This window comes from Mustela nivalis (assembly GCF_964662115.1).
Source record: "Mustela nivalis genome assembly, chromosome: 2".
Lineage (NCBI taxonomy): Eukaryota > Metazoa > Chordata > Mammalia > Carnivora > Mustelidae > Mustela > Mustela nivalis.
Window position 1 is genome coordinate 180666678 of NC_139021.1, and position 26424 is coordinate 180693101.

The following is a 26424-nucleotide window of genomic DNA, read 5'->3' on the forward strand; positions in this document are numbered from 1 at the left end:
GCAAGCACGGGTCACGTGTGGCAATTTCTCACTTGCAGCCTCCCAGCCAGAGACAAAGGTGGGTAAAGACAGGAGGCTAGCTGGACGGTTTGGTGAGAAATGGGAAACACTCCAGTTTTACTTAATTGCCTGAATATTTGAAACAGGAGTCGCTTTTGGGTACCCAAGAATTCCAGACAAGTATCTGTGTTTTCTGGTTTTACTGGGCGCGGTGCGACAGAGCAGGGACTCAAAACCCACTGCCCATCCCTGTCTACACCGCACAGACCCTGTCTTAAGGGCAGGGCGTGTGTGGTGCGGATGCAGGCAACGACTTCCTGAGGGAGCAGGGGGACGAGACTCTTCTCGGTGCTGCTGGCGTTTGGGGGCAGCGGCCGAGCCGGAGGGCATTACCATGCGCGGTGCGTGCGGCCGCGGACCCGCGCGGCCAGGGGCTTCTCCATTAATTAAAGCGAACGTGAGCTGAAGTCGGGCTGCGCCAGTTACAGACTTTGAGAAATTGTCTCAATAAAGGAGAACTTCATTTGGCCGTAGGTAAAAGCCAATCAATAAATTAGTTGGCTGAGGGCAGAGACGTGAAGGGAGAAAGAATAAGGGTCAGGACAGCGATCTGTGTAAAAACAGGGAGGCGGCCAATGGCCAGGAGGTGGGGGGGCGCAGAGCACTTGACGCAGGGCGACAAAACGAAACGAAATGAAATGAAAAGCTGCTCCAACCCCAGCGTGCCATTTCCCCGCGATGGATACACTGGCCGATGCTCCGTTAGCGGCGGTCACTGGCGAGCCGCGGGGAGGGCGCGAAGGGGTGGGGGTGGGGGGGATGGTCACCCCCCTCCCAGTCATCCGGTTTCCTCCGGTGGGGGTGTCCATCTGGGTAAAGGGGCGATCCACCAGCGGGGCCGTCCCGGGCCCAGTCATTCCGCAGTGAGCGGCTGCGGGCCCCGCGGGCGGGGAGGTGCGCGCCCGCCCCCGCAGGTGCCAGGGGCGGCGGCCCGGGCCCGGCTGGCCCCGCTGGCCCCGCTGGCCTCGCGCACCTTGAGTCATGGCGACCGGAGGCTTCCCGTCGGCGTCTACGCCGCACCTCCCCGGCTCACTGCTGTTACTTAGCATTCGCCCGCCATCCCTAAGGCCCTTCATTGCCGTTTGTTTGTTATTTCTGACTCTCCTGAGGTTCCGTGTTCTCGGTCCCAGTCTGGAGGGGAGAGGGAGAGGGAAGCAGGGAGGGAGACAGAGGTGAGGGTGGGGAGAGAGAGAGACAGAGGAGAGACTGTGCCCCAGGCTGCTACCTGCTCACCGCACCGCCCCCTGCCCCGCCGCTGGCCCCTGCGCAGGTGGGGCGCCTGGCTCCCTCCCCAAGGGCCCTGCCCCCCTCAGCGGCTGCACCTGTCGGGTGAGGGCGGCGGGGCTGGAAACACGGGGCCTCACATCTGGCCCCCTCTCCCCGCTGCTCCGTTTTATGACCGTGGGCAAATCTTTCAGTGTCTTTTGTGTGTCCTGAGCTATAAAATGGACAAATTATGGTGGCCCCTCCCCGTCTCCCCCGCCCCCATCCCCCATCCCCCGCGCGAAGTCCTGCCGGATCTTTTGTTTTTCCCTACTGTAATAAATCTGAGTGACCAAATATGATGATCAAGAAGAAAATTCCCCGAGTTCTGAGGACGGGCACGTTTCCACACTTTCCTGCGCACCGACGTCCTTGCTGGAAAGACCGTCCTCTGGGGATGCGTCCCCAACCCTCTCCCCCCTCCACTTTCAGACTTCATTTCCCTTCTGTGCCTCCACATTTCGAGGCCCTCCCACGGCCGCTACCTCCCCGGAGCCAACGTGCCTCCCTCCACCCAGTGGCCTCCCGGGATTGGCCCCTCTGCTAATCTCACCACCAGGCCTCCTCCCTCCGCCCTCCAACCCGGCTTGCTGGACTCCAGCTACCCTGGCCTTGACCTTGTGGCTCCCCTTGCACACCTGCTTTGCCTCTGTCTCTCCTCGGCACTGGCCTGGTCACAAAGCCACGAGCGTCCGGCCTCACCTCCGGATCCGCTCTGGTGACACCTGCTGAGGGACGGCGTCCCCTGCCTTCTTTACCTCAAAGCACTTGCCACCAGCGGACAGGCTTGGCACACTCCCTGGGCGTTTGCTCGTGTCCACCTCCCAGACCCAAACCTCTCCAGAGCAGGGGTTTTGTGGCTTTGTACCCTTCTCTATGTTCAGTGGCTTCACGGGTGTCTGACTCCTGGTAGGCAATAAACCTTTACCGAATAAGTGAACATAGCTCTACTGGAGCAACTAATAGTGATAATACTAAACATTTACACTACAATTGGCAAAGCACTCTGAAGCAAAGCAAGACAGCATTCATGTATTTTCGTATCTTGAAGGACCATTTCTTGGTCACAAACTCAGATGTGCAAAGAGGATCACTTTATGTATACCGGGAGTGAACTTGTTTCCAAATGCCTGATTTGTGGACAGTGGAAGCGTTCCTCCCACCCACAGGAGGCAGCTCTAATTTTCACCCTTTCCCCTCTCCCTGGACAGGCTCTAGAGCACCAGCCTCTGCTGTGCTGGGTCCTCTCTGGCTGGCCCCGGTACAGAACTGGCAGGCTCTGATATTTCTTACTCCCACCCCATTTTTTTTTCTGGGGTGCTCATCCTGGGAGGGCCCCACACCCTCCTGCCCTGCCAGGCTGGGGGAGGCCGCTGGCAGCCTTGCCCTGGAGCCCCAGCCAGGGAGCAAGCAGAGTACAAGTCCTCTCACACTCCACTCACATGTGAGGGCAGTTTTCAGTCTCCAGGGTCCTTCTGCTCAGGGTTGTGCAATCGTTATGCTTGGAGACTCTCCTCTCAGAATGCCGGTGGGGAACCATTTTGTGTTATAAAATGTTGAGTCTTTGGATCCATCCGGGGAATCTCAGATGACACGTAGGCCGTTGGGTGAGAAGAGGACCCTCACCAGAGTTTAAAGCTGTGCCCTTGTCCCCAGTTCTCTTAGCCTGTCCTATGCCACCCAGGGTGAAGGGGGACCAACCTGCTGGCACATAGCTATCTCTCTACTGTGGATCACACTCCAGTCCACCAGATTTCTGGGGTTTTGTTTGTTTGTTTGTTTAAGATTTATTTATTTATTTTAGAGAGAAAGAGCACCAGTGGGGAAGGGCAGAAGGAGAGGGAGAGAATCTCAAAGTAGACTCTCTTGTGAAGTTGGAGCCCAACTTGGGCTCAATTTCACGACCCTGAGATCATGACCTGAGCCAAAATCACCAATCGGGCAATTAACTAACTGAGCCTCCCTGGCACTTGCACCAGATATCAGTTTCGATAGGCCAGTCATGTTTTTAGAACCCCCCAGAGCCATGTCTCTCTCCAGCACCTGGTGATTGCAAACCAAGGTGAGGCTGGAGGTCAGACAACCGTGGGCATGGACTTCAACAGTCTGTGTTAAAACTCAAACGGAAAACACAGGAGCGACCCAGAGGAAAAGTACAATGAATAATATTTAAAAATATTGTCTGTGCACATATGCACTGACATTTTATAGTTTACCAAGAGTTTTCACCTACTTAAGTGATATAGTCCTGTTGTAGAGACAAAACAGAGGCTTCCTGGGGAACAAGGACACTTCCATCCTGACATCCAGTCTTGTGGTTCTAAAACTTTTTTTTTTTTTCCTACATTAACTTTGCATCTTCAGGCTCTAACAAGTGGTATGCATTTGATGACATGTCACATTGGCCTAGAGACCATACCTGACTGAACCCCATACTCTACACTTGAGAGACCTGACGTGTCAGATGAGAATTTCTACTCTTCAAATGCAGCTTTCCTCGAGGGACTTATAGGAATCACTTCCCTTTATCTCTTTGTCTATTTCCCTATTCTGGTGTTTGCTGCTGTTTTCAATGTCTATAATGTTATCTTGCTGCATCATTTGTTTGGTATATTTCCTTGTCCAGTGTCAGACTAACAAGTGCTTTATAATACTTTCAAGTAACAATTGATAACAACCAAATGTTAACAACTGGGGACATGTTTGTCCAGTGAAATATGTGAGCCCTAAAAATGAAATTAATAGATGTATAGGGAAAAAAATTTAAATATCTACCTGTTAAAAAAAATGAATAAAATGGTCTGTACACTATGCTACATTTTACCTATGTAAAAATGAATCCATGCTGATAAGAACTAGAAGGAAATATGTGAAGAAAGAAAAAAAACTTTGGGGTTATGGTGATTATATTAGTTAAGGTGAAGCAGGTAGTCATAAAAGAGAAACTCTGAATCTCAGTGGTTTTCTGAAATAGAAGTGAATTTTTACTCACAATAAGTTCAATTCAGGTATTCAAGCACCAGCCTTCTTCCAACTCAGGTGATTCCCTCCTCTAGGGCTTTGGAATCCTATCCATTCAGTGCTGGATAAAAAGGCATGTTCTAACCCACTAGCCTGGTAGTTAGTCTATTTCCACTACATTTGATTGGCCTGAGGGAGTCACGTGGCTCCATCTGGATGCATGGAGGGCTGGGAAATGTAGTCCCAGCTGGGTTACTGCTTCCTAATCACAAGTGCACACTATGGAAGGGAGCACAGTACTTTAATCTATGTAAATAATTTAGTACTTTAAATACTTCAATCTGTGCCTGTGCCAGCAATATTTTTCTCTCTTTAAAATTTTCTTTGGTCTCATTAGATGTATTTTTAAATAAATATATGTAATCAAAATTCTTCTGTATATACTTTTATTTCAGAACAGTGAAACAAGGACACCTAAACTCAGAAAACCAAGATGACCTGGGAGTAGAAATGGGTAGGCAAAGCAGAAAGCATAAATCAAAGTCACATCTTAGTGCATGTCAGTGTTCCCTCTCATTTCCAAACTTATGTTCAATTATTACCTGTTATGGACTGAATTGTATCCTCCCAAAATTCTTATGTTGCAGCTAGAACTCCTACTGTGACTGTATTTGTAGATAGGGACTTTGAAATGTAACTGAAGTTAAATGAGGTCATAAGAGTGGGTCCTTGATCCAAAAGAACTGATGTTCTTAAAAGAAGAGGAAGTGACACCAGGAGTGTGTGTGTACAAAGGAAAGCCCACGTGAGGACACAGGCAGCCGGCCAGGTACAAGCCAGGAAGAGAGTCTTCAGGAGAAACCAAGCTCCTGATACCTTGATCTTGGACTTCTAGTCTCCAGGAATGTAAGAAAGTAAATTTATGTTGTTTAAGCCAGGGAGTCTGTGATATTTTGTTATGGCAGCCTGAACAAGCTAACATATGACCACTTCCCCACCAAGTCATAGTGAGACTATTTGTCCCTTAAAGCTCAGATAGGATGCTGCTTCTTCTGGAAAGCCTGATGAACCTCAAGCTTCATTGACTGTCTCTCCGTTGGACTTTCCCAGCATCTTGGTATTACTTGCTCACATTGTTCATGAAACCCAGCTGCAATGCCATCTCCTTATCTAGAGTACAAGCCCCACAACAGGAGGGGCTCTATCATGTATCTCCAAGTACCCAGCACAGTGTCTGGTACACAGTGAACTCTCATGAGGTGACAGATAACAGTTGAGGTAAATAATACACAAACAAAAGTTTTCAAAGAAAAATCTAGGAAATCAGACGTCGATAGGGAGCTTTGATCTCTGATACATTATTAAGAATCTGGAAGGCCATGCACATATTTAAGGATGTACACATGTCCAGGGCTAGGCATATGCTCAGGAAAGACCTGAGAAGGCTCTAAGCTCTCAACTTTGAAGAACTTTGAGGCTCTGCATAAGCAGGAAGTGAGGCTAAGCAGAGTTGTAAACCACCTGGCTGAGTATTGAAGGTGTGCTCAATATGCACACAGAACCCCTCATCAAAGAGTGGGAGATTTATTGGTTCCAGGCATTGAAGGAAATCTCTGTCCCATGATTAGCTGACGACAAAGCTACCTGTGCAGACTTTAGTCACATATCAAAGAATAAGAATTTATAGAACTGGTTTGAGAAGTTAATAAAAAGCCAAAAGCAACCATAATAAACAGCAACAACAACAAACCCTGGGGAGGGGAGAGAATCTGATTTCCAGAGCTGGCCACATTATATTATTTTGCATGTCTAGTTTTCAGAAACAAACAAAGAAACAAAAACACAAGCCTTGGAGATAAACAAGAAAGTGTGGTCCAAATAGACAAAAGTCAATAGAAACTGTCTCTGAGGAAGCCCATACATCAGATTTACCAGGCAAAGTAAAATATGTTAAAAAAACTGAAAAAGTTATATCATGTATAAAGAACTAAATGAAAGAACATGAATGATGTCTTGCCAAATAGAGATAGAGAATATCAGGTAGGGACAAAAATTATGAGAAAGAACCAAATAGAAGGTTTGGATTTGAAAAATAAAGTAGAGGGGCTCAATTGCAGATTTGAATAAGCAGAGGGAAGAATCAGAAAACTTGAAGACTAAAAAAAAAAAAAAAAGAAAAAAAAGAAAACTTGAAGATAGGTCAACTGAGATTTTCCAGTCTGAAGACAGAAAAAACGAAAAACAAACAAAAAAGTAACCACATCATAATCAAACAATTGAAAGCCAAAATCAAAGAGAGAATCTTAAAAGCAGCGAAAAGAAGCAACTCATCACATACAGAGGATCTTCAATAAAATTCACACCTGAGTTATTAGAAACCATGGAGTCCAGATGACAATGGGATGATGTATTTAAAGTGTCAAAGGAAAAAGACTACCAAGGGGGTGCCTGGATGGCTTAGTTGGTTGAATGTCTGACTCTTGGTTTCAGCTCATGTGGTGATCTCAGGGTCAATGGCATCGAGCCATGCATCAGGCTCTGTGCTGGGTGTGGAGTCTGCTTGGGATTCTTTCTCTCCCTCTCCCTCTGCCCTTCCCACCACTTGCATGCTCTCTCTCTCTCTCTAAATAATAATAATAATAATAATAATGAAACTATGTTAAAAAAAGACTATGAAGCCAACATTAAATCTAGCAAATTATCCTTTGAAATCATAGAGAAGTTAAAATATTCCCAGAAAAACAAAAACTGAGTCATTTTGTTTCCAATAGACCTGCCCCACCAGAAATACTAAAAGGAGTCCTTAAGTCTGAAATGAGAAGACTCTAGGAGGCAACTTGAATCCATATGAAGAAAAAAAGAATACTGACAAAGAATACTGGTAAAAGTAATTATAAAAGAGAGCATTAATGTACTTTTAAGTCTTCTTTTCTCCTATCTGATATAAAAGACAACTGTATAAGTCAATATTTATAAATTTGTGTTAATTGACATAGAATGTATAAAAATGTCATTTGAATACTAATAACAACACAAAGAAGGGGGAGAGAACAGGCACATAGTTTTTGTATAATATTGAAATTAAGTTGATATTAATCCAAATTGTTGTAATTTAAGTTGTAAATTAAGATGTTAATTTTGATCCCTAGGGCGATCAGTAAGAAAAAAACCCTACATTTTGAAAATGCTTAAGTAGTAACAATGGAAGTAAAATGGTATCTGAGAAAATACTTAACATACAAGGTGACAATGGAGGAATAGAGAAACAAAAGAGACAGAAGACATAGATAAGGACAACAGAAAAATGGCAGACATAAATCCTATCTTATGTAATTATATTAAATATAAATAGATTAAAACTCCAATTAAAAGATATTGGTAAAACGGGTTAAAAAGATTCCACTGCACACTGTCTATAAGAGACATATTTTTAGGTTTAAGGACAAAAGTAGGTTGAACATCAAGGGATAGAAAAAGATACAGCATGCCAATGTTAATTTAAAAAGAACTAGAATGGCTACACTAATAACAGAAAAAATAGACTTTATGTCCCAAAACATTGTTAGAGACAAAGAAGGACATTTTATAATGATAAAAGTTCAAGAAGTCAAGCAGATATAACAACAATGAACATTTATGCACCTAACATAGAGTTCCAACATGTATTATGTCAAAACTAACAGAATTAAAGAGAGAAATAGACAATTCAACAATGATAGTTGGTGACTTCAATGCCTCAGTTTCAATAACAGAGACAACCAGGCACAAGATAGCCAAGGAAACAGAAGTCTTGAACCATGCTGTAAACCAAGCAGACCTAACAGACATCTACAGAACATTCCACCCAGCAGCAGAACAAACATTCCTCTCAAGTACAAAATGGAATAGGTAAGATAAACTATATATGAAGTCATAAAACAAGACTTGATAAATTTACAAAACTTGAAATCATACAAAAATGGGATGAATTTAGAAATCAATAACAGAAGAAAATTGGAGAAATTTACCCATATGTGGAAATTACACAACTCATTCCAAATAACCAATGGATCAAGCCAGAAACCACAGGTGAAATCAGAAAAATTCTCTGAATGACTGAAAACGAAACCACAACATACCAACATATGGCACACAGCAACAATAGTGCTTAGACGACATAAAATACCTAAATTAGAGAAGAAAAAACTATCCTGAATCAATAACATAAACTTCCCCCTTAAGAAACTATAAAAGGAGCAAATTAAATCCTAGGAGAGAAAGAAAATAATAAAGATTGGAGTTAACATAAATGAAATAGAAATAGAAAAACAATTGAGAGGAGCAATGAAGACCAAAAAGAAAAAGAAATTGAAAAACCTTTGCACTGACCAAATTAAAAAAAAAAAAAGTCTCAGAATTACTGAAGGCATTACCACTAGGAAAAAGGATGACATGGGAGTACTATGAATAATTGTACACCAAAAAAATCAGATAACCTAGGTGAAGTGGACAAATTCCCTTAAGAACAGAAATTATCAAAACTAACTTAAAAAGAAATAGAAAATCTGAATATAAGGAGGTTGAATTAGTAATTTAAAAAAAAACACACAAAAAACAAAAAAAACTCCCCATGAAGAAAAGCCCAGAACCAGGTAGCTTCATTGGTAATTTCCACCAAATCTTAAGGAAGAATTAACACCAGTTCTTTGTTAAATCTTCCAAATGTAGAAGAGTGGAGACCACTTCCCAAATCATTCTAGACACTAGTATTACTCTGATATCAAATTCACACAAAGACATCACAAGAGAACTACAAACCAATACTCCTATGAATATGGGTACAAAAATTCTCAACAAAGTATCAGTGAACTGAATCCAGCCACATATGAAAAAGGTATACACCATGATCAGGTGGGATTTATCCTAGGACTGAATGCAAGTTTGGTTCAACACCTGAAAATCAATCCATATAATGCACCATGTTAATGGAATAAATGATATAACCCATTGATTTTCTCAATAGACACGGAGAGACCTTGTGCCCAAATTCTGTGTCTGCCACTCACCAATTTTGTTGTCTTGAGCAAACGTCTTGATGTCTCTGAGCCTTAGTTTCCTCAGTGGTAAAGGATTAAATGAGTTACTAGTATCTCCAACTAGTATCTAGAATTAGTGTCACCAACACATGCTAGTAATTCTTGTGGAGAACACAAGAAATTCTGGAGCAGTAGATTAGGAGTAGGCTCAAGTGTGTGTATGTGCATTTAACCAACAAGTTTTCATTGAAAGCAAAATATATGTTAATCTAAAAAATGACATGAGCAAACATGATAAAAAGCTTCACCCCAGTGGTGAACAGTTTCAGACATTTTCTATGACACGTACATTTTCCCATGGCCCAGATGGATGCATGCCACGGGGTGCCACTGGGGTGCCCCTGGATACCTACCTTGAGACTCACTGAATGTATAAACCATGTTAGCACCTAGTAGGTGTTCAATGAATTTTGTTTCCTCCTCTCTCTCTGATTTTTTTTTTTAAGATTTTATTTATTTACTTGACACACAGAGAGAGATCACAAGTAGGAAGAGAGGCAGGCGAGGGGGTGGGGGTAGGCAGGCTTCCCGCTGAGCAGAGAGCCTGATGGGGGACTCGATCCCAGGACCCTGAGATCATGACCTGAGCAGAAGGCAGAGGCTTAACCCACTGAGCCACCCAGGCACCCTATGGAGCTCATTCTCTCTCTCCTTTTTTAAATTTTATTTATTTATTTGACAAACAGAGATCACAAGTAGACAGAGAAGCAGGCAGAGAGAGAGGGGGAACCAGGATCCGCGCCGAGCAGAGAGCCTGATGTGGGGCTCGATCCCAAGATCCTGAGATCATGACCTGAGCCGAAGGCAGAGGCCTAACCCATTGAGCCACCCAGGTGCTACTATGGAGCTCATTCTTATTCAGCGTTACGAACTGTAGGCTTTATCTTCTGAACTAGCTCATGAACTCATCTGGTGGGAGGGGGGCTCTATCTTCTGCTCCTTTTACGCTCCCCACAGGGTCAGGTGTATGGCAGTTGGGTAGATGTGCTTTTGAAAAACACATTGTTGAGAACCTATTAGAATTGATAAGCCAAATGAAATAAGTATGTGCGCTTTTATATTAATCGGGAAACTCATTCAGAAATGTTATGTCGTAGCGACAGTGCCCTGGCTACAATCGATAGGCTATTATTTCCTCCCCCACAGCACTTCATTTCCCGCAAGGATGGTGTCTGGGCACCGGGGACTGCAGTCACACCTACCAGCATCGCACCGAGAGCAAACAGGAGATGCCGAAGCAACTGTTGAATTCACTGAATGGTCGTGAAATATGGGCTCGCTGTTATTGATGAGAGAACAAAGGAAAACACAGAACCTGTTTAAGACATGAAAGATGTTAGTGTCAGGATGAGCAATGAGTTCGTACCTCTACCAAATGTGCAAAGCAGGTTTTTGGAGACAAAAACAAAAGGTTATTTTGAAGGCAATCAATTTTGTTTAATTTTAACATGGCCACATTTGTGCCAAGCGATTAACATTTTCTCGTTAGCTTAGCAACTGTGATATGGCTAAAATATTTGGCAAGACGCTGATTTCAGAAGTCAGGTGTTGTGCCAACCTTGCTAAATGATCTAGATGTAATTTTTAAACCACCCAACCACTTCTCGATGATTTCAATGGGCTGTAATAACTTTCATCAAAAGAAAGATCTTTTCTGGGGTGGGGGAGAAAGATATTTAAAGTAGTGAAGATAATGTTGAATATTAGAAGAAAAGGAACACTCTGGAGGTGTTTGAAAGGTGGAGATATTGGATATTAAAGAAAAATCACTCCCGGGAGGAATCTGCCACTACCGTTCTCACAAGGCCAAGAGCAATGGAGGGGTCCTGGGGTGCTGCTCTCCCCCACTCCGCTCCGGAGGCGATGCAGTGAGAACGAAGGGTCCGTACCCCTCACGCTGAAATTCATTTTTATTTTGACTTTGCCTTTTCATGTCAATTAGAGACTCTTTGTTAAAATGATTACATAATTTTCACAGAACGACGTTATTGCAGACTGGAGGAAATAAAGCCTCTTAAATGTGACTAATGGACTCACAAGTTCCGCCCAGAGCGCCATTTCTCAAGGGGGCCTTCTGCATAGCATCCTTTTAAAGTACAGCAGAGAGAGAGGTAAATACCCGAGAGATCCAAGCAAGGCTTTTGGCTGAGATGGGGGATAAGCTCCTTGTTCAACAGCCGACAAAGGTTGCTGGGAACGAAATCGTCCTTTGCCTTGGACTCGGCTCCACGCTCCCTTCCTGTCTTGTGATAAGGTTACACTGAATGGGGCTGGCATCCTTCAAGGTTACTGTTCCAGAAAATATTTGCAAATAATTTGACGTGCTGTCAGCTAGCAGGCTGCAGTGAATTCTTATAATTCAACATACTAATGTAGTTTTTCATGCCTTAAGCTATAAATAAGGTGGATATGCAAAAGTTTCTATAATGTTTATTTAATAACAATATTTAAAAAATAAATCTTGATTATTCCATCGCGCTCCAGTGGAAATCTTCCACTCTGATGGTTGTCTGTGACCTCAGGCGGTTTCTTCTTGCCTTTGTCTCATTTGATATCACTGAAGAAACACGCTTGTTTTTCCTTTCAGGCTTTTGGAAGGAGCACTCTGTCGCTTCTGCCTACATGCTCCTCATCCAATTCTCTGCTCGTTAAAGGACTGAACTCAATTCAAGTCGAATAACCCCAGCAGGATGGCACCTCCCTGGGCATGGGGCCCTGGGCTGGGACCACGGGAAGACGAAGTGGGTGTTCCCAGATCTTACTCCCTGACTCAGAAAAGACCAACTGTACCACAAAATGAGTGCTCTCACCTTTAAGAGAACACAGAAGGAATTACTGACCAGTTCCCCAGGAAGTGGCCCCCAGTGGGACCTGCCAAGAGGTATTTAAGTTGCCACCAGGTTGTGAGCAGGGCGACCTGCCTGCACAGACAGGGAGGTGGAGAGAGTGTGGCTCGTTAAGGCAAGGCAAATCATAGTGGCAATTTTTCTACTGGTAAGTTTCTGGAATGAGGTCATTTAAACTACAGATCTGCTGAGTGCATCTGCATGGCGCTGGGCGTGCCTGGCAGGGGGCCTCCAGGAACTTCTTGGAGCTGGGCGCAAGCCAAGAGCACCGGGGCTGGTGTCAGAAGGGACTGGGTCCCCTGTACTGATGGGCATCGGTCCATTCGGAGGGTCCAGTCTGTGTTCTACCTCGGGGGTTGGGTTGCCATCACTGATCCTAAAGGAGCCTGGTGTCTGACAATGAAAGGACATAAAAGGGATGATGATGCTTAACCGCAGATCCATGCTGCGATTGCCCCACACTTTCAACAAGGTTGGAGTGGGACCCTGGGTAGGGGCTAAAGGAGGGAACCACGTTGTGGCATCATGTGGTCCCCGGGGCTGTCCCCAGAGCCAGGGCTGGTCCTGCCTTTGTGGAACGTAGCCATGTGCACAGAGGTGGCCAGTGGGCAGGGGACAGCTGGGAAAAAAGAGGTCAGCCTCCACCCCCCCCACCCCCCCGCCCCACCAGGGGCAGCCGGTGCGGCTTCTCCAGTTACTCTGTTTTGTTTTGTTTTTTTTTTTTAAAAAAAAAAAAACAACTTAATTGAAGTATGCTCCACACACCATACAATTTGCCCATTTAAAAATGTACAATTCATTGGTTTTATAGTCAGAGTTCCGTATCTACCACCACAATCAATTTCAAACATTTCTATTAAAACCTCACCTACCTTACCTGTTCCCCATCCCCCATTCCTCTCTCCTTCACCGCCCCCCGGGTCCCCCCTCATCTGCTTTCTGCCTCTATAAATTTGCCATTCTGGACATTTCATAGGAGCGGGATCATGTCATATGCGGTCTTGCCTGCTAGCTTCTTTCATTCAGCATGTTTTCTGGGTTCATCCATGTTGGAGCGGGACCATAAGCTCCTTAAGCAGCCGGCACACAGTAGGTGTTAAAATACGTGTTGGATGAAACAGTGCGCTGGTGGGAGTAGCTATGGGGCGGCCGTGACCATGGCATGCCGCCCAAACACCTGGATGCCTTCCTCCCTGTTTGGCCCCTCCTAACTTCCTTTAGTCCCACCAGGAACATGGGCTCTGCTTCATGGACACTTGGGCCACTCTGAGACTGTAAATGAGTTTTGAGATCATAATGTGCTATCTAAATTTAGGGAAACATAATGAACAGGGCAGTTAAAAAACACAAAATGGGTTCATCTTCTGGGGCAGAGCTAACTTAGCAATGGCCAATGGCTTAGTGGCATGGATAGTAATTTTATGAAGATTTCCCCTCCCCCTTCCTCCCCCACAATAAAATATGTAGGTGAGGGTTAAGCCAGGCTTGAAAATATTTTTGTTGCTTTTCGAGCATACACAATTTTGGGGAAAAGAATTTACCCATTGTAGTTATACTCTACTGAGCAGAAATATATCTACAACTATGATGTCTTTTTATATTTTAAATAAGTAGACTGGCTTTTTTTTTTTTTCTCAAGCAAAGTCATAATTGTGTTTATTTTAAATTTATATCCTGTCTGCTTCAAAAAGGAATTTGAGGCAGCCGGGAAAATCATAAGCTATAAAATGAGCAAGCTCCATTTTATACTAATAAAATAAAAGTTAGGATCTCATCAGTGAAACAACTTCTCTTTGTGCTGTACTGTGTGCAAATATTTGGATTACTAAAGTGAATTTATGAAGCAATTACTTTTAATGCTATAAGAGGAAATTAAGTACTCATTGATTCTTGATTTATAAGCTAGAGCTAAAGATCATGAAAAAGCAAATATAACTTAATTAAATGTCCCTTGGCTTTGCTACTATTGAGGTCTTCACTCATAAAGTTAGTAAAACAAACCATTCCTAGAACATAAATGTATATTGGTTCTTCCAGTTGGGAAGGCAAATAATTTACTGGTTAAATATATTCAGCAAAGTTAACCCAAGTGAGAGATTTTCCCAGTGTCCTCTGGGGCTTGAAAAGATAAAAGCTATTGTAGTTTTAGGGAAACCATTGTCCTGGGAATGATAGGCACTAACTTGCTGTAAAAAGGAGTAAACAAAAGGGCATCTCATTTTTTTCTATTAGAAAATACATTTTAATATGCTCACAAAATAGACTATAGATCTGTGAAAGAAATAGAGCTTTATAGTCTATTCATTGGCTATATACTTGTGGTTATTCATTGCTGACAGTGAACGCATTAACCTGGGATAATTTAATTGAATCTTCTAGTAATGTTGCTATTTTTCTACTCTGAAGTGTAAATGATTTTTAAAAATTGGGTTCTAAAATGTAACACTTCAAGTGATGTATACAGCAAATCAAGGAGCCAGTGCAAGTCCCCTTTAGTGCTCCATGAGTTATTGATTAGAAAACAAAGAATAAAGAAAGGAAAAATGAAAGAAAGAAAAAACATAGCAGCAAAAGGGTGGGAGATGGAAATTAGACCCATTGGACAAGGGGTGTCAGGAACCTCCCCTACATCTCTCTTCCCTGCAATTGCTGGTCTTTTGCAAAGGTGAGTGGGGTCAGGATTCGGGTCTCCTATCTGGCTGAGTACTGGGAGGATTTATTCAAGTGAACTGTAAATGAGCATGCTCAGCCAGCGTTTCAATGTCTCTCCTGGCTAATGTAGGTTTTGACAAATTCTCTTCTCCATCACTTGGATAGGTCGGAATCTCACCTTCAAGGACATATCATGCTGGTTTGTAACAAGAGAAGCAGTTTTTAGATTCTAACCAGGAAGTGTAAAGATAACCACTATGAAAAACAGAATATACTCACTTCAAGAGGATGAGGTCATCACCAGTGAGATCTGGACTTCATGCATGTTTTCTAGGAAGTACTGATGGACTAGCAGACTTTCTCTTGGGTTGGCCTTGTGCTAGGCAAACATTTTTATCTAGTGGTTGCTTTGGCATTAGGGGCATTTTGTGGTGATGGAGATGTGTTTTCCACCCTGTGACAGTCCATGACCTTGGCCTCACTGGCAATATGTTCTAATCACAGGTACTACCTGGACACGGTTTGCAAGCTGGTCAGACTAAGAGTACTCTAAGAGTATAAGAAAAGCAAAGTGAAGAGACGTATTAGTTTGGTAGGGCTGCCATAACAAGTACCATGGATTAAGGACTTAAACCACAGACATTAATTTTCTTACAATTCTGGGGTCTGGGAGTCTGAGGTCAAGGTGTCTGTGGAGTTGGTGTCTTCAGAGTTCTCTGTTCTTGGCTTACAGATGGTCCTCTTCTTTCTCTCCCAGTGTCTTCACATGGTTCTTCTCTCTGTGTGTCTGTCTTAATTTTATTTTTCTTGTAAGGACGCAAGTCAATGGATTAGGCATTATCTAACTACCTGCTGAGGTAGGTTAGTTTTCTTCTGGACAGCAGAGAGCATTTGATGAATAGAATAACATTGAACTTTGATTTTCATAACTCCTTGGGAATGGAAGGCAAAGTTCAAGATCTATATGAGGATGGAGTCTAAAAGGAGAATCCCTACTGGTACTCTAAAGTAGTAGTTCTTTCCAAACTGGGGGTGATTTGGCCTACCAGGCTAAATGGGGCATTGTCTGAAGACATTTTTGATTATCATGGCTGGAGAGGTCTACTGGCATTTTCTGGATGCAGCAATGCTGCTAAACACCCTGCAATGTACAAGACAACCTCCCACAACAGAGAATTATTTGGTCCAAAATGTCAATAGTGACAAGGTTGAGAAACTGTTCTAAAAGGTTACATCATTAGTATTAGAGTGAACTAGAAATTAAACCACTTTTCTCCCATCCCACAAAATTCAAGTAAAATTATCTTTCTAAAACATTGTGATAGGGAAGGTGTTCCTCCATGAGAGTCTATAAGCACAAGGTTTACACCACAACTTTACTCTGAGGCCATTTTATCTCAGGCAAATTTAAAGGGGTTCCAGGCTAATCGTCCTCCTAAGTGCTTGGCAGAGGCAAATTACCTTTCTCTGGGCAAGCCCACCGTCAACTTGGGTCTCAACTAACCCACACCTACAAACTCCTGAGAAATACACATGTAGTAAAAGCCACAAGAAAATAAGAGGAAAAGTCAGCAGAGAGAGGAGGATCAGATACCCAAATGAGTCAGCTGTTGAAATTAACAAGGAGAGAATATACAATAAATAAAGTTAAATGTTTAAAGAAATAAAATGAGTACATGAAACGATGATTAAAGAATAAGAAACTATACATAATGACTGAGCAGATTTGAAAATTTTAGCATAAAGAATTTTTAAAATGAAAACCAAAATGATTAATATTGAAAACTCCACGGAAGGCAATTAGACATAACTGATGAGAATCTGTAAACTAAAAGGCAGGTGTAAAAATGTTCCCAGGGAAGCACAGAGAGATTAAGACATGGACAAGTAGAAAGAACGACAAGGAGATGTGCACGATGGAAAGAGATGGTCCAGCATAAGTCTGATTGGAGTTTCTGAAAGAGAATAGAGAGAAAATGGCACACAGTCACCGTCTAAAGAGATAATCATCAGTCATTTCCCACAGTTCATGAAAGATGCCAGTGTACAGAATGAGAAAGCCTAGGTAAGCCCAAGCAAGACAGAAAAAGAAGAGGAAATCCTACACATAGGCTCCCCATAATGATACTGGAGACCATCAGGAACGGAGACAAGCTTAAAAAATATTCGGAGGGAATTCAGTTACCTTCAAATGAATGGCCATTAGATTGACCACTGATTTCTGCGTAGGAACAACAGAAACCTAAGCAGAGTAGAACGCTATCATCATCACCCTAAGAAGAAATCTCTTTCAACCTAGAATAATGTACCCAATAAAACATCTTTCTAGAAAACTGAGAGACTTTGCTATCTGCAGGCTCGAAGCACGGGAAATTCTAAGAGACGGATGTTAGGCAGAAAGAATGTGATCAGGATGGAAGGTTTGAGATGCGAGAAGGAGCAAAGAGTGAAGGAAGTGTGCTCCCAAACAAACGTGGGCTGAAGGAAACAATATCAGCGATTCTCCTGGTTGGAAAAAAAAAGAACTCTTATAAAATAAAGCTAATGTCTGGAGGAGGTGCTCAGAATTAACGTGCTCTAAGGCCTTGTGTTGTTTCAGAGGAGAGTAAAGATAGTTATTAGTTACACATTTTGGAAAACTCAACGTGTGTGTGAAAATCCCTAGGGTAGCTATTAAAATAACGAAAATGAGATGCATAATTTCTAAAGCAATAGAGGAAAAAGGGAAGGACCCATGTACAAAAGTTTGAAAACAAAACTAAAACTAATATTGTTTAGAGTGACAAACACATATTAAAACTATAAAGAAAAATAAGAACGATATACACAGAAGTCAGGATCGTGGTGACTTGGTGGGGGTGGGAGGAAACAGAAGATCGTGGAGGGCACACAGGGCCCTGATTTCAAAGGCAGTTGGCCATTTTTTCCTTACTGGGTGATGGGTCCATGATCATCAATTTTCTATTATCTACATCTCGAATTTAATTCATAGTCTTTTGTGTCTAGTCAGCATTTGATTATAAAAAAAATAGATTTAAAAAAAAACCAATAGATTTTCAAAAGAAAAAGATAAAAAACCTCCCATTAAACACTTTCCAATTTCTGAAACACTAATACCACTTAGAGGCAGAGAGATTTTTGTAAGGGGCTCATTACCCTTAGAAAGGCTTTGGGGGGCCGACCCAATGCTTCTTAATTCTCACATCTTCGTTGGCACCTCACTTAGCATGGTGGACAGAGAAGGTTTTCAATGCATTTTGTTGTGTTTAACTGAGTTTGTCCAAAAGAAGCTATAACTATCAGTAAGACAACTGTACTTAGAAATTAAAGGAACATCTCCAATATTCGTCAAATAATTTATTTTTTTTAAGATTATTTATTTATTTATTTGACAGACAGAGATCACAAGCAGGCAGAGAGGCAGGCAGAGAGAGAGGGAGAAGCAGGCTCCCTGTCGAGCAGAGAGCCCGATGCGGGGCTCGATCCTAGGACCTGGGATCATGACCTGAGCCGAAGACAGAGGCTTTAACCCACTGAGCTACCCAGGTGCCCCTCATCAAATAATTTAAATAAACATTGTTTTTCGGGACAAATGTTAAAGTAGCGCCCTTCCTCTCTTCAGAGGGCTGTCTTGATTTGGGTTCCCCTGGAAGCAGATTCTGAGATAAGGATTTAAGGTATTTTGTTTGTAAGGTGATCCTAGGAGCTGAGACAGGGAAAGCAAGGAAGCCAAAAAAGGATGAATTATGGAGCCAGTCACTGGGGTGGGCTCCATTCCTCTGGGACCTCCAGCCAGAAGTCAACCCAACCGCATGCTGAGGTAGTGGGTATCTGTCACCACTTCCCTAGCAGTAGGTGACACTGCCTCCCACGCAATCCCTCTTCAAACGGCTGGTTTGTCCTGTGTCCGAATCTGGAGACAAAGCCTGTGGGCAGAACTGCGCTCCTCCTTTGGCTTGTAGAGGTGAAAACTGGGGGATGTGGGCAGGACACCTACGGCGTGTATGGGGGCCTGGCAGCCTTCTGTGTAGAACGCGGAGATTCGTGTGCTCAGACATGAGAGTGGCACTTACCCTGGAGGAAAGAAGCAAGAGAAAGGAGATGTGAGAGAGTAAAGGGGTTGAAAATAAAGGGGCAGCCACAGTGAGTGCCATGGTCCCAGCGGCAGAACGTGGGCAGATGTGCAGGGACGCCCAGACCAAGACAGCTGTGACAGCGACTGGGGCTTCTCTAAACCTGGAGGTGCAGAATTAAGGGCACCACAAGCACAAGCATTCCACAGATGTCAAGGCTGAAAAGATCACCAGTTGTCATGGGAAAGGTTAACTTTTTCTTGAAGGGCAGATGTATCAAGGGGTCATTTGGACATATCACTTCTAAGGGTGCTCAGTGATGTGGTTTCATTTCTAAAGGACTTACGTAGATAAACATATGGAAACGTACTGTATAGGATAGGGCAAAGATAGGGCAAACAGAATGAGCAAAACAGATTACAGTATGAAAATCACATAAAGAAAAATTCAAGGAAAGAGGCATTGAATGAGACATTGATATGAAGGTAGTGAATGAGCATTTGTTGATTGTTTTTCCAGAACCTATTCCCCCAATATTGTGTTGATTTCCCTTGAGGACTTTATCTTTCTTCCATTATTGGCCATGTGTCTTGAGCTGGGGATCACCTGCTTTCAGCTTTGGGATGAGACCACAAAAGAACACAGATACTCCAAAAGACAGAATAGAAAGAGAGAGAGAGAAACCAAGATCTGGGTGGTGTCAAATAGGGTGCTGGATCAAACTTCACCTAAATCTTGATTTGTTAGTTACTGGAACCAGTCCATTCCATTTATTATCTAAGCAAGTTTGAGTCAGGGTTTCTATCATTTCCAATGTAAAGAGTCTTCACTAACTCAAAGGTTATAGTACACAATCAAGATAAAGTTGTCCTAATCTTTATTAGGTAAATAAAATCTATCATCAAAATATATAAAGGAAAAAAAACTCAAGAAATGCAGGAGGAAAAAAATAGAAACAAAATTTTAATGGAAGACTTTAAAACTCTTTCGGGACCAAATAGGAAACAAAAGTGAACAGGTAGAAACGTGAATAACGTAATCGAACAAAGCAGATCTGATAGCTGTTGTCGGACTCATGCAGTCTGCCTTTTCAAGTGCAAGTGGTACATTCGCACATCTCCATAGTTGAACCATGACAAAAACTGAGTGTGTTCCCTAAGGAAGAAAAAGTACCACAGTCTCTGCCAAATATTCTGGGAGCTAATAACAAAGGTGGAAAAGAAATAAATTCAAAATCCTCCAAACTAAACAATCTCCCTTTTAACCCATTTTTTTTAAATTAAAAAGGAGATAAAACCTGTAAGTATATATATATATATACATATATATATATATATATATAAAATATCTAGGAAATACTGACAATAAAAGTATAATTTTAAAGTCAATCAGAGAAAGGTAATTATCATATGATCTCACTGACATGTGGAATTTAAGAAACAAAGCAGAGGATCAGAGGGGAAGGGAGAAAAAAATTAAACAAGATGAAACCAGAGAGGGAGACAAACCATAAGAAAGTCTTAATCAGGGGGCGTCTGGGTGGCTCAGTGGTTAAAGCCTCTGCCTTCGGCTTCGGCTCAGGTCATGATCCCAGGTCCTGGGATCGAGCCCCACATCGGGCTCTCTGCTCAACGGGGAGCAGCCTGCTTCCTCCTCTCTCTCTCTGCCTGCCTCTCTGCCTACTTGTGACCTCTGTCTGTCAAATAAATAAATAAAATCTTTTAAAAAAAAAGAAAGTCTTAATCATAGGAAACAAACTGAGGGTTGCTGGAGGGGCTGGTGGGGGTGGGGGTGATGGGATAAGGTACTGGGTGATGGAGATTGGGGACAGTGTATATTGTCATAGCACTGGTATTATATAAGACTGATGAATCAAGACCTGTACCCCTAAAGCAAATAAAACATTATATGTTAATTAATTGAATTTAAATTAAAAAATAGTAAGAAAAATATAATTTTAAAAATAAAATATAGCTGAAATTGGACTCCATGGGCATTTGCTATGAAGCACTTTATTAAGTAAGAAGGAAAAATATATAACTCGAGTATCCAATTCAGATAATAAAAATGAATCTACTTTCTGCTCCATTTTTTTTTTAAGATTTTATTTATTTATTTGACAGAGAGAGAGATCACAGGTAAGTAGAGAGAGAGGAAGGGAAGCAGGCTCCTTGTCGATCAGAGAGCCCAATGTGGGGCTCAATCCCAGGACCCTGAGATCATGACCTGAGCCGAAGGCAGAGGCTTTAACCCACTGAGCCACCCAGGCACCCCCTTCCTGCTCCATTTTGCTATGAACCTAAAACCGCTCTAAAAATTAAAATCTGTTTATTTTTTAATTTAATTTAATTTAATTTTTTTATTCATTTGACAGAGAGATAGAGAGTACAAGTGGGCAGAGCAGCAGGCAGAGGGAGAGGAAGAAACAGGCTCGCCGCTGAGCAGGGAGCTGGATGAAGGGCTCCATCCCAGGACCCTGGGATCATGACCTGAGCCAAAGGCAGCCACCCAACTGACGGAGCCACCCAGCCTCCCCTAAAATCTGTTTTATAAGAGAGCTCACCGGGGCACCTGGATGGCCCAGTTGGTTAAGTGTCACACTCTTGATTTTTGACTCAGGCCATGAACTCAAGGTCGTGCCATTGAGCCCAAAGCTGGGCTCTGCACTGGGCATGGAGCCTGCTTAAGATTCTCTCCTTCCCCGTCTGCCTGTTCCTCTCTATAAATAAATAAATAAATATTTTGCAAATTTTGAGAAAATAGAAGTAAAAACAGACATAATATTACATAGTAATAAATTGGAAAATGGCATAACTAATAAATACAAGAGAGAGTTCTTTGGGAGGTTGGGGGGATAATTAATGCCTTGTATTAACTAGCTTAGTCAAGATCTGGGAGAGAAAGCCCAAACACACAAAACTCAGATCCACACAGGGAAACTAAGTGCAGATGTTGATGAAATTTGAAGGACACTAAGATAGCACTTTGCTTAATTCTATACTAATCAACTTAAATGTAAGGATGAGGTAGATAATTTTCAAGGAAAGTAAGATCATAATCAACTGAAAGGTAACTAGAAAATTTAAGTGGGCTAATAACTAAGCAACGGGCTGGAGGATGTCCGAGTGTAAAGGTTTTACCCTGAGGGTTTCATGGTCAGTTCATTCAAACCTTCAAGGAACAGGCAATTCCTATGCTTCATTAGCTCTTGGAGAGCACAGACAAATAAGAAAAGCCTCTAAAATCTTGTTTGAATGCCAGAATTTGTAAAATAGAGCATGCCCCAAACCAACAAGCATACTGACAGATGAACAGCAGGACAATCTCACTCAAACCCCAGGTAAAAATTAGAAACCTCTACTGAAATATAAAGTCTATGGGATATTAAAGGAATTTTATCAGAGGGATACCAAGACTGAGAGGCATTCTAAGGAGAAGAGTAAAGATGATTTAATAGTAAGAAATCTACTAACGTATTCCATTACACATTATCAATAGATATAAAACATTTATTTGGTAAGTTTCAACACCTGCTCATTTTTATTTATTTATTTTTTTAAGATTTTATTCTTAAGTAATCTCTACACCCACCATGGGGCTCAAACTCAGAACCTTGAGATCAAGAGTTTCAGGCTTTATTGATTGAGCCAGCCAGGGGCCCCAGCATATCTTCTCCTTATTTTGGGGAAGCTCACAGTAAAACAGAAATAAACAGATATTTCCTAAATATAAATTATTGTGCGTATGGGATGTGTGTAAATTATGTCATACTGAACAATAGCCGATTTCTGCTAAATAATAAAATATTAGCAGCGATGCCCACTAAAGTCAATAAAAGGCAAGAGTGCTGGTTATTATTACTATTACCACAATCTGAGAGTTACCACCAGATTTCCCTGCTACATACAGGTTTTAACAATTTATTCTCCCTTCAACCAAATATGAAATTACCTGTTACCCTACACTTTTGCTTACACTATTCTTATTACTCTTTTCAGTCTCTGCCAACTTGGCACACAAAAACTGTATTTTACAGTAGTTTCAATTTTCACTTCTTTAAGTATTAGTGAGCTGAATTTTTTACACGTTTAAACACCACGTGTGCTTTCGTTCCAGTCTTGTACCCATTTTTCTGTTTGGTATTCCCTGTGGATATCGTTATATTAACAAATTAACAATGTGAATCCTTTGCCATGTATCTTGCAAATATTTTCTCAGCTTCTAGTGTGTCTTTAATCTTGAGGGTATCTTTTGACATGAAGACATCTAAATGTTTCCATATAATAAAATATTCGATCTTATCTCTCAAGTTTTCTGGCCTGGGTGTTTATATTGGGGAAGTTTTTATTGCAAGAGAGTAGCAGTCTTCCCCACTGTTTTATTCCAACAGTGTTAGAGTGACAGTTACAATTTTACATTGAACCCTTTGGTCCGGCTGTAATTTATTGAGGGGTAGGGACCAAGGTGGGGCTACAAATAGTTGGTACATTTTTCCATATCCATATCCTCTTATTAAATAATCCATCTCTCACTCATTGATTGCAGACATATCCCTGAATACCATGTCTTCCCTAAGATCGGGTTTGCACTCTAGTCTATTTCACTTGTCTGTTGCTGGGCAAGGACACACACTGTTCCAGAAACCAGCATTATTGGTTCTGGTATTTGCCAGAGCAAGCCCTCCAGAGTGATTCTTCTATTTCAGGATTTTTCTTATTCTTGCAAGGTACTTCTTCCAGAGAAGCTCCAGAACTATTTTGCCAAGTTCCAAAGCAATCTCATTAAAACAACCACATAAAAGTGAATTAAGGGATGGCAATTTCCCACGTCTCCCCAAGGTACTCGGTCGAAGTGTAGCACGTTGCTTTTGGTTCTCTGTGTGGCCAGGACCCAAACTGAGCCTGGTCACTATCTGTGCAGGACAACTGAAGCTTGGCCGTGGACTTGGTCGCCGTGCATCCTGACGGTTGGCTCACAACTTGCTTTTAGCATATTACATCACACTCTTCGGCTTCGGGACGATTATTCTGTAATAAATGAAAGGCTCACATCCTCTCATGAAGAATAGGCAGCAATGGTAGATCAATTTCTTAAAAAGATTTTCCCTTTATTACTGTCAAGGGGTTAGATCTAGGATAGTGTAGCATACAGATAATAAAGGTGAAATACAGGATACTTTGCAGATAACTACTATCCACTTTCTTTTTTCTGACAGTTATGGAGGGAAAAGAAAACCACAGATGTCTGATAAGACCCAGAGACGTCCTTTCATTATGCGTCTTAAGAGATAGGAGCAAGGGAGAGTAGAGTAGAAAGAGACATCAGAAAAAATTAGGAGGGGAGAGGAGAGGAAAAAAAAACCCCAAAACGGAACCGTCCTGTGTTATATGGGTGGTTTCTGATTACTGCACATCTGCGGACAATATTTGAGATTTATTTCTTCTCTCTGGGGATTCCTTTGCCGGCTGAATTTGGCGTCTACAGCTCTGCAAAGCTTCTGTGGAAGGATCCCTTGGCAGATTAAATTCCACGGTTTTGTCTTCATTCATAATCCATACTTTATACATCTCTGCAAATAACCACTGGAATTTAAACTAGAAAGTGACAAAATGGTCCCGGCTGAGGGTCGAAACATGTGACTCTTTTGAAATCATCCCTGATCTCTGTCCCTTTAACACTAGGCTAATCTCCCATTGAAATGGTTCTTCCTGGCTTTTAGGATTACCAACAGTGAAGAATGAAAACAAAGACATCACAGCACAATTTCTCAAAATAAGTCTCTAGACTGACAACTGGCCATTTGAAAATAGAAAGAAAATCACCATAAACATTTAAAAGAGAAAAGAAGAAGGAAAACAAACTGCTCCCCACTCTGCCTCCACACCAGCCCAGCAGTGAGAACACAGTAGAAGTCTGTCTATGAGTGACCACAGGTCACCAGGGGTGGCTTCCTGTTTTTAAAAGAATCTATTTCGAGGTACAAGACATAAGACCCTGTTAGCAGGATCCCAGATCCCAGAGAAGACCAAAGATGTTCATTCACCCACGTGAGCAGGAGAACCCACACACTACCTTCACTCTTGGGGTCACCGAGACACTGATATTCCACGCTTAGGTACAAAGGGGGGGTTCCAACTGACCAACTTTTTGGTCAGTCTGAGATCTGGGAAATATCTGGATCCACTTTAATTTCAGGTAAAAATTTGTCCTTTTTCTGTGTTTGTTTATAAGGGATCAATATTCTATCTGAAAGAAAGAGAAATGAGATTACAGACTACAAAGAAATTATGAAACAGAGCCCATGAAAATAAATGTATATAAATATAAACGTAACCAAGGAAATCGAAACAGGAAATCAAAGATCCATACTCACATCATCCTCATACTACTGTTTCTAGCATTTTAAGTCTTTCCCTTCTGATCTTTTTTCTCTATGTATATACGTAGGCAAACACTTTGTTTTTAGAAAATGGTCATATTCTTACTGTGATAAAATGTATATCTTTTTTAAATTAAGCATGATATCGTAAGCATTGACAAAGTTCCTACACAATGTTAATAATCTGTTTACTGGATTTGCCATCATTGATTATTCCCTTCTGACTACAAATGCATGTGGTGTCTAAATGGTGTGTGTGTGTGTGTGTGTGTGTGTGTGTGTGTGTGTGTAGGATGTTTTTATGCATCCTACTTTCCCTTTCTTTCTTCCTCCTGTGCCTGCGTTTTCATCTTTATTTCCTTTTACCCCAAATCTCCATTATTACTCCACTCCTCGCCAGAGGGAACAATGCTAAGTCAATGAGTTTGTTTTTGCTGGTCAGGGTTTTTCCAAAATGAGCACTGCTGTTTGTGGACATGCATTTGTATTTTCTATAAATGAGCTCTGTGTCCTTGCTTCCCTCCCTAGTTAACATTCCAAGGTGTGCCATCACCGCGCGCCCAGTAAACCATCCACTCCCCCCACCCCCGCCGCCTACCCTGTTGCTATTGATAACCCTGTGCTTGTATGTGTTCCTTTTGGGAACACCCTTGTACGTGTCCCTTTTTGGATCTGCTGGGAATTTCTAAGGGATGCATATCCAGGGTGAGATTGCTGGGTCATCGGGCCCGTAATACTTACTTTGACCAAAAAGAGCCAAAATTGTTCTCAGAATGGCTGTAACTTTTTATATTTTTACCAGTAGTTCATGAAAATTTCACATCTCCCCATCCCTTCCAACGCTTGGAGTCATCCCAATTCCTAAATGTTTGCCAGTCTTAGAGATGTGACGTGTATCTCCTCGCTGGTGTAATTGTCACTCTCTGATTACGAACACATTGGAGTGTCTTTTTAATTTGCCTGCTCGCTTTTTGGGATTCCTCTTCTGTAAGTTGTTTGTTCGCATCTTCCCCCCATTTTTCTACTGGGGCTGTCCTTTTCTTTTGGTTTGTGGGACTTCCTTGAATATTCCAGGTTTAATCTCTTGTATATTCTCTGTTTGTTGGACTTTCGTC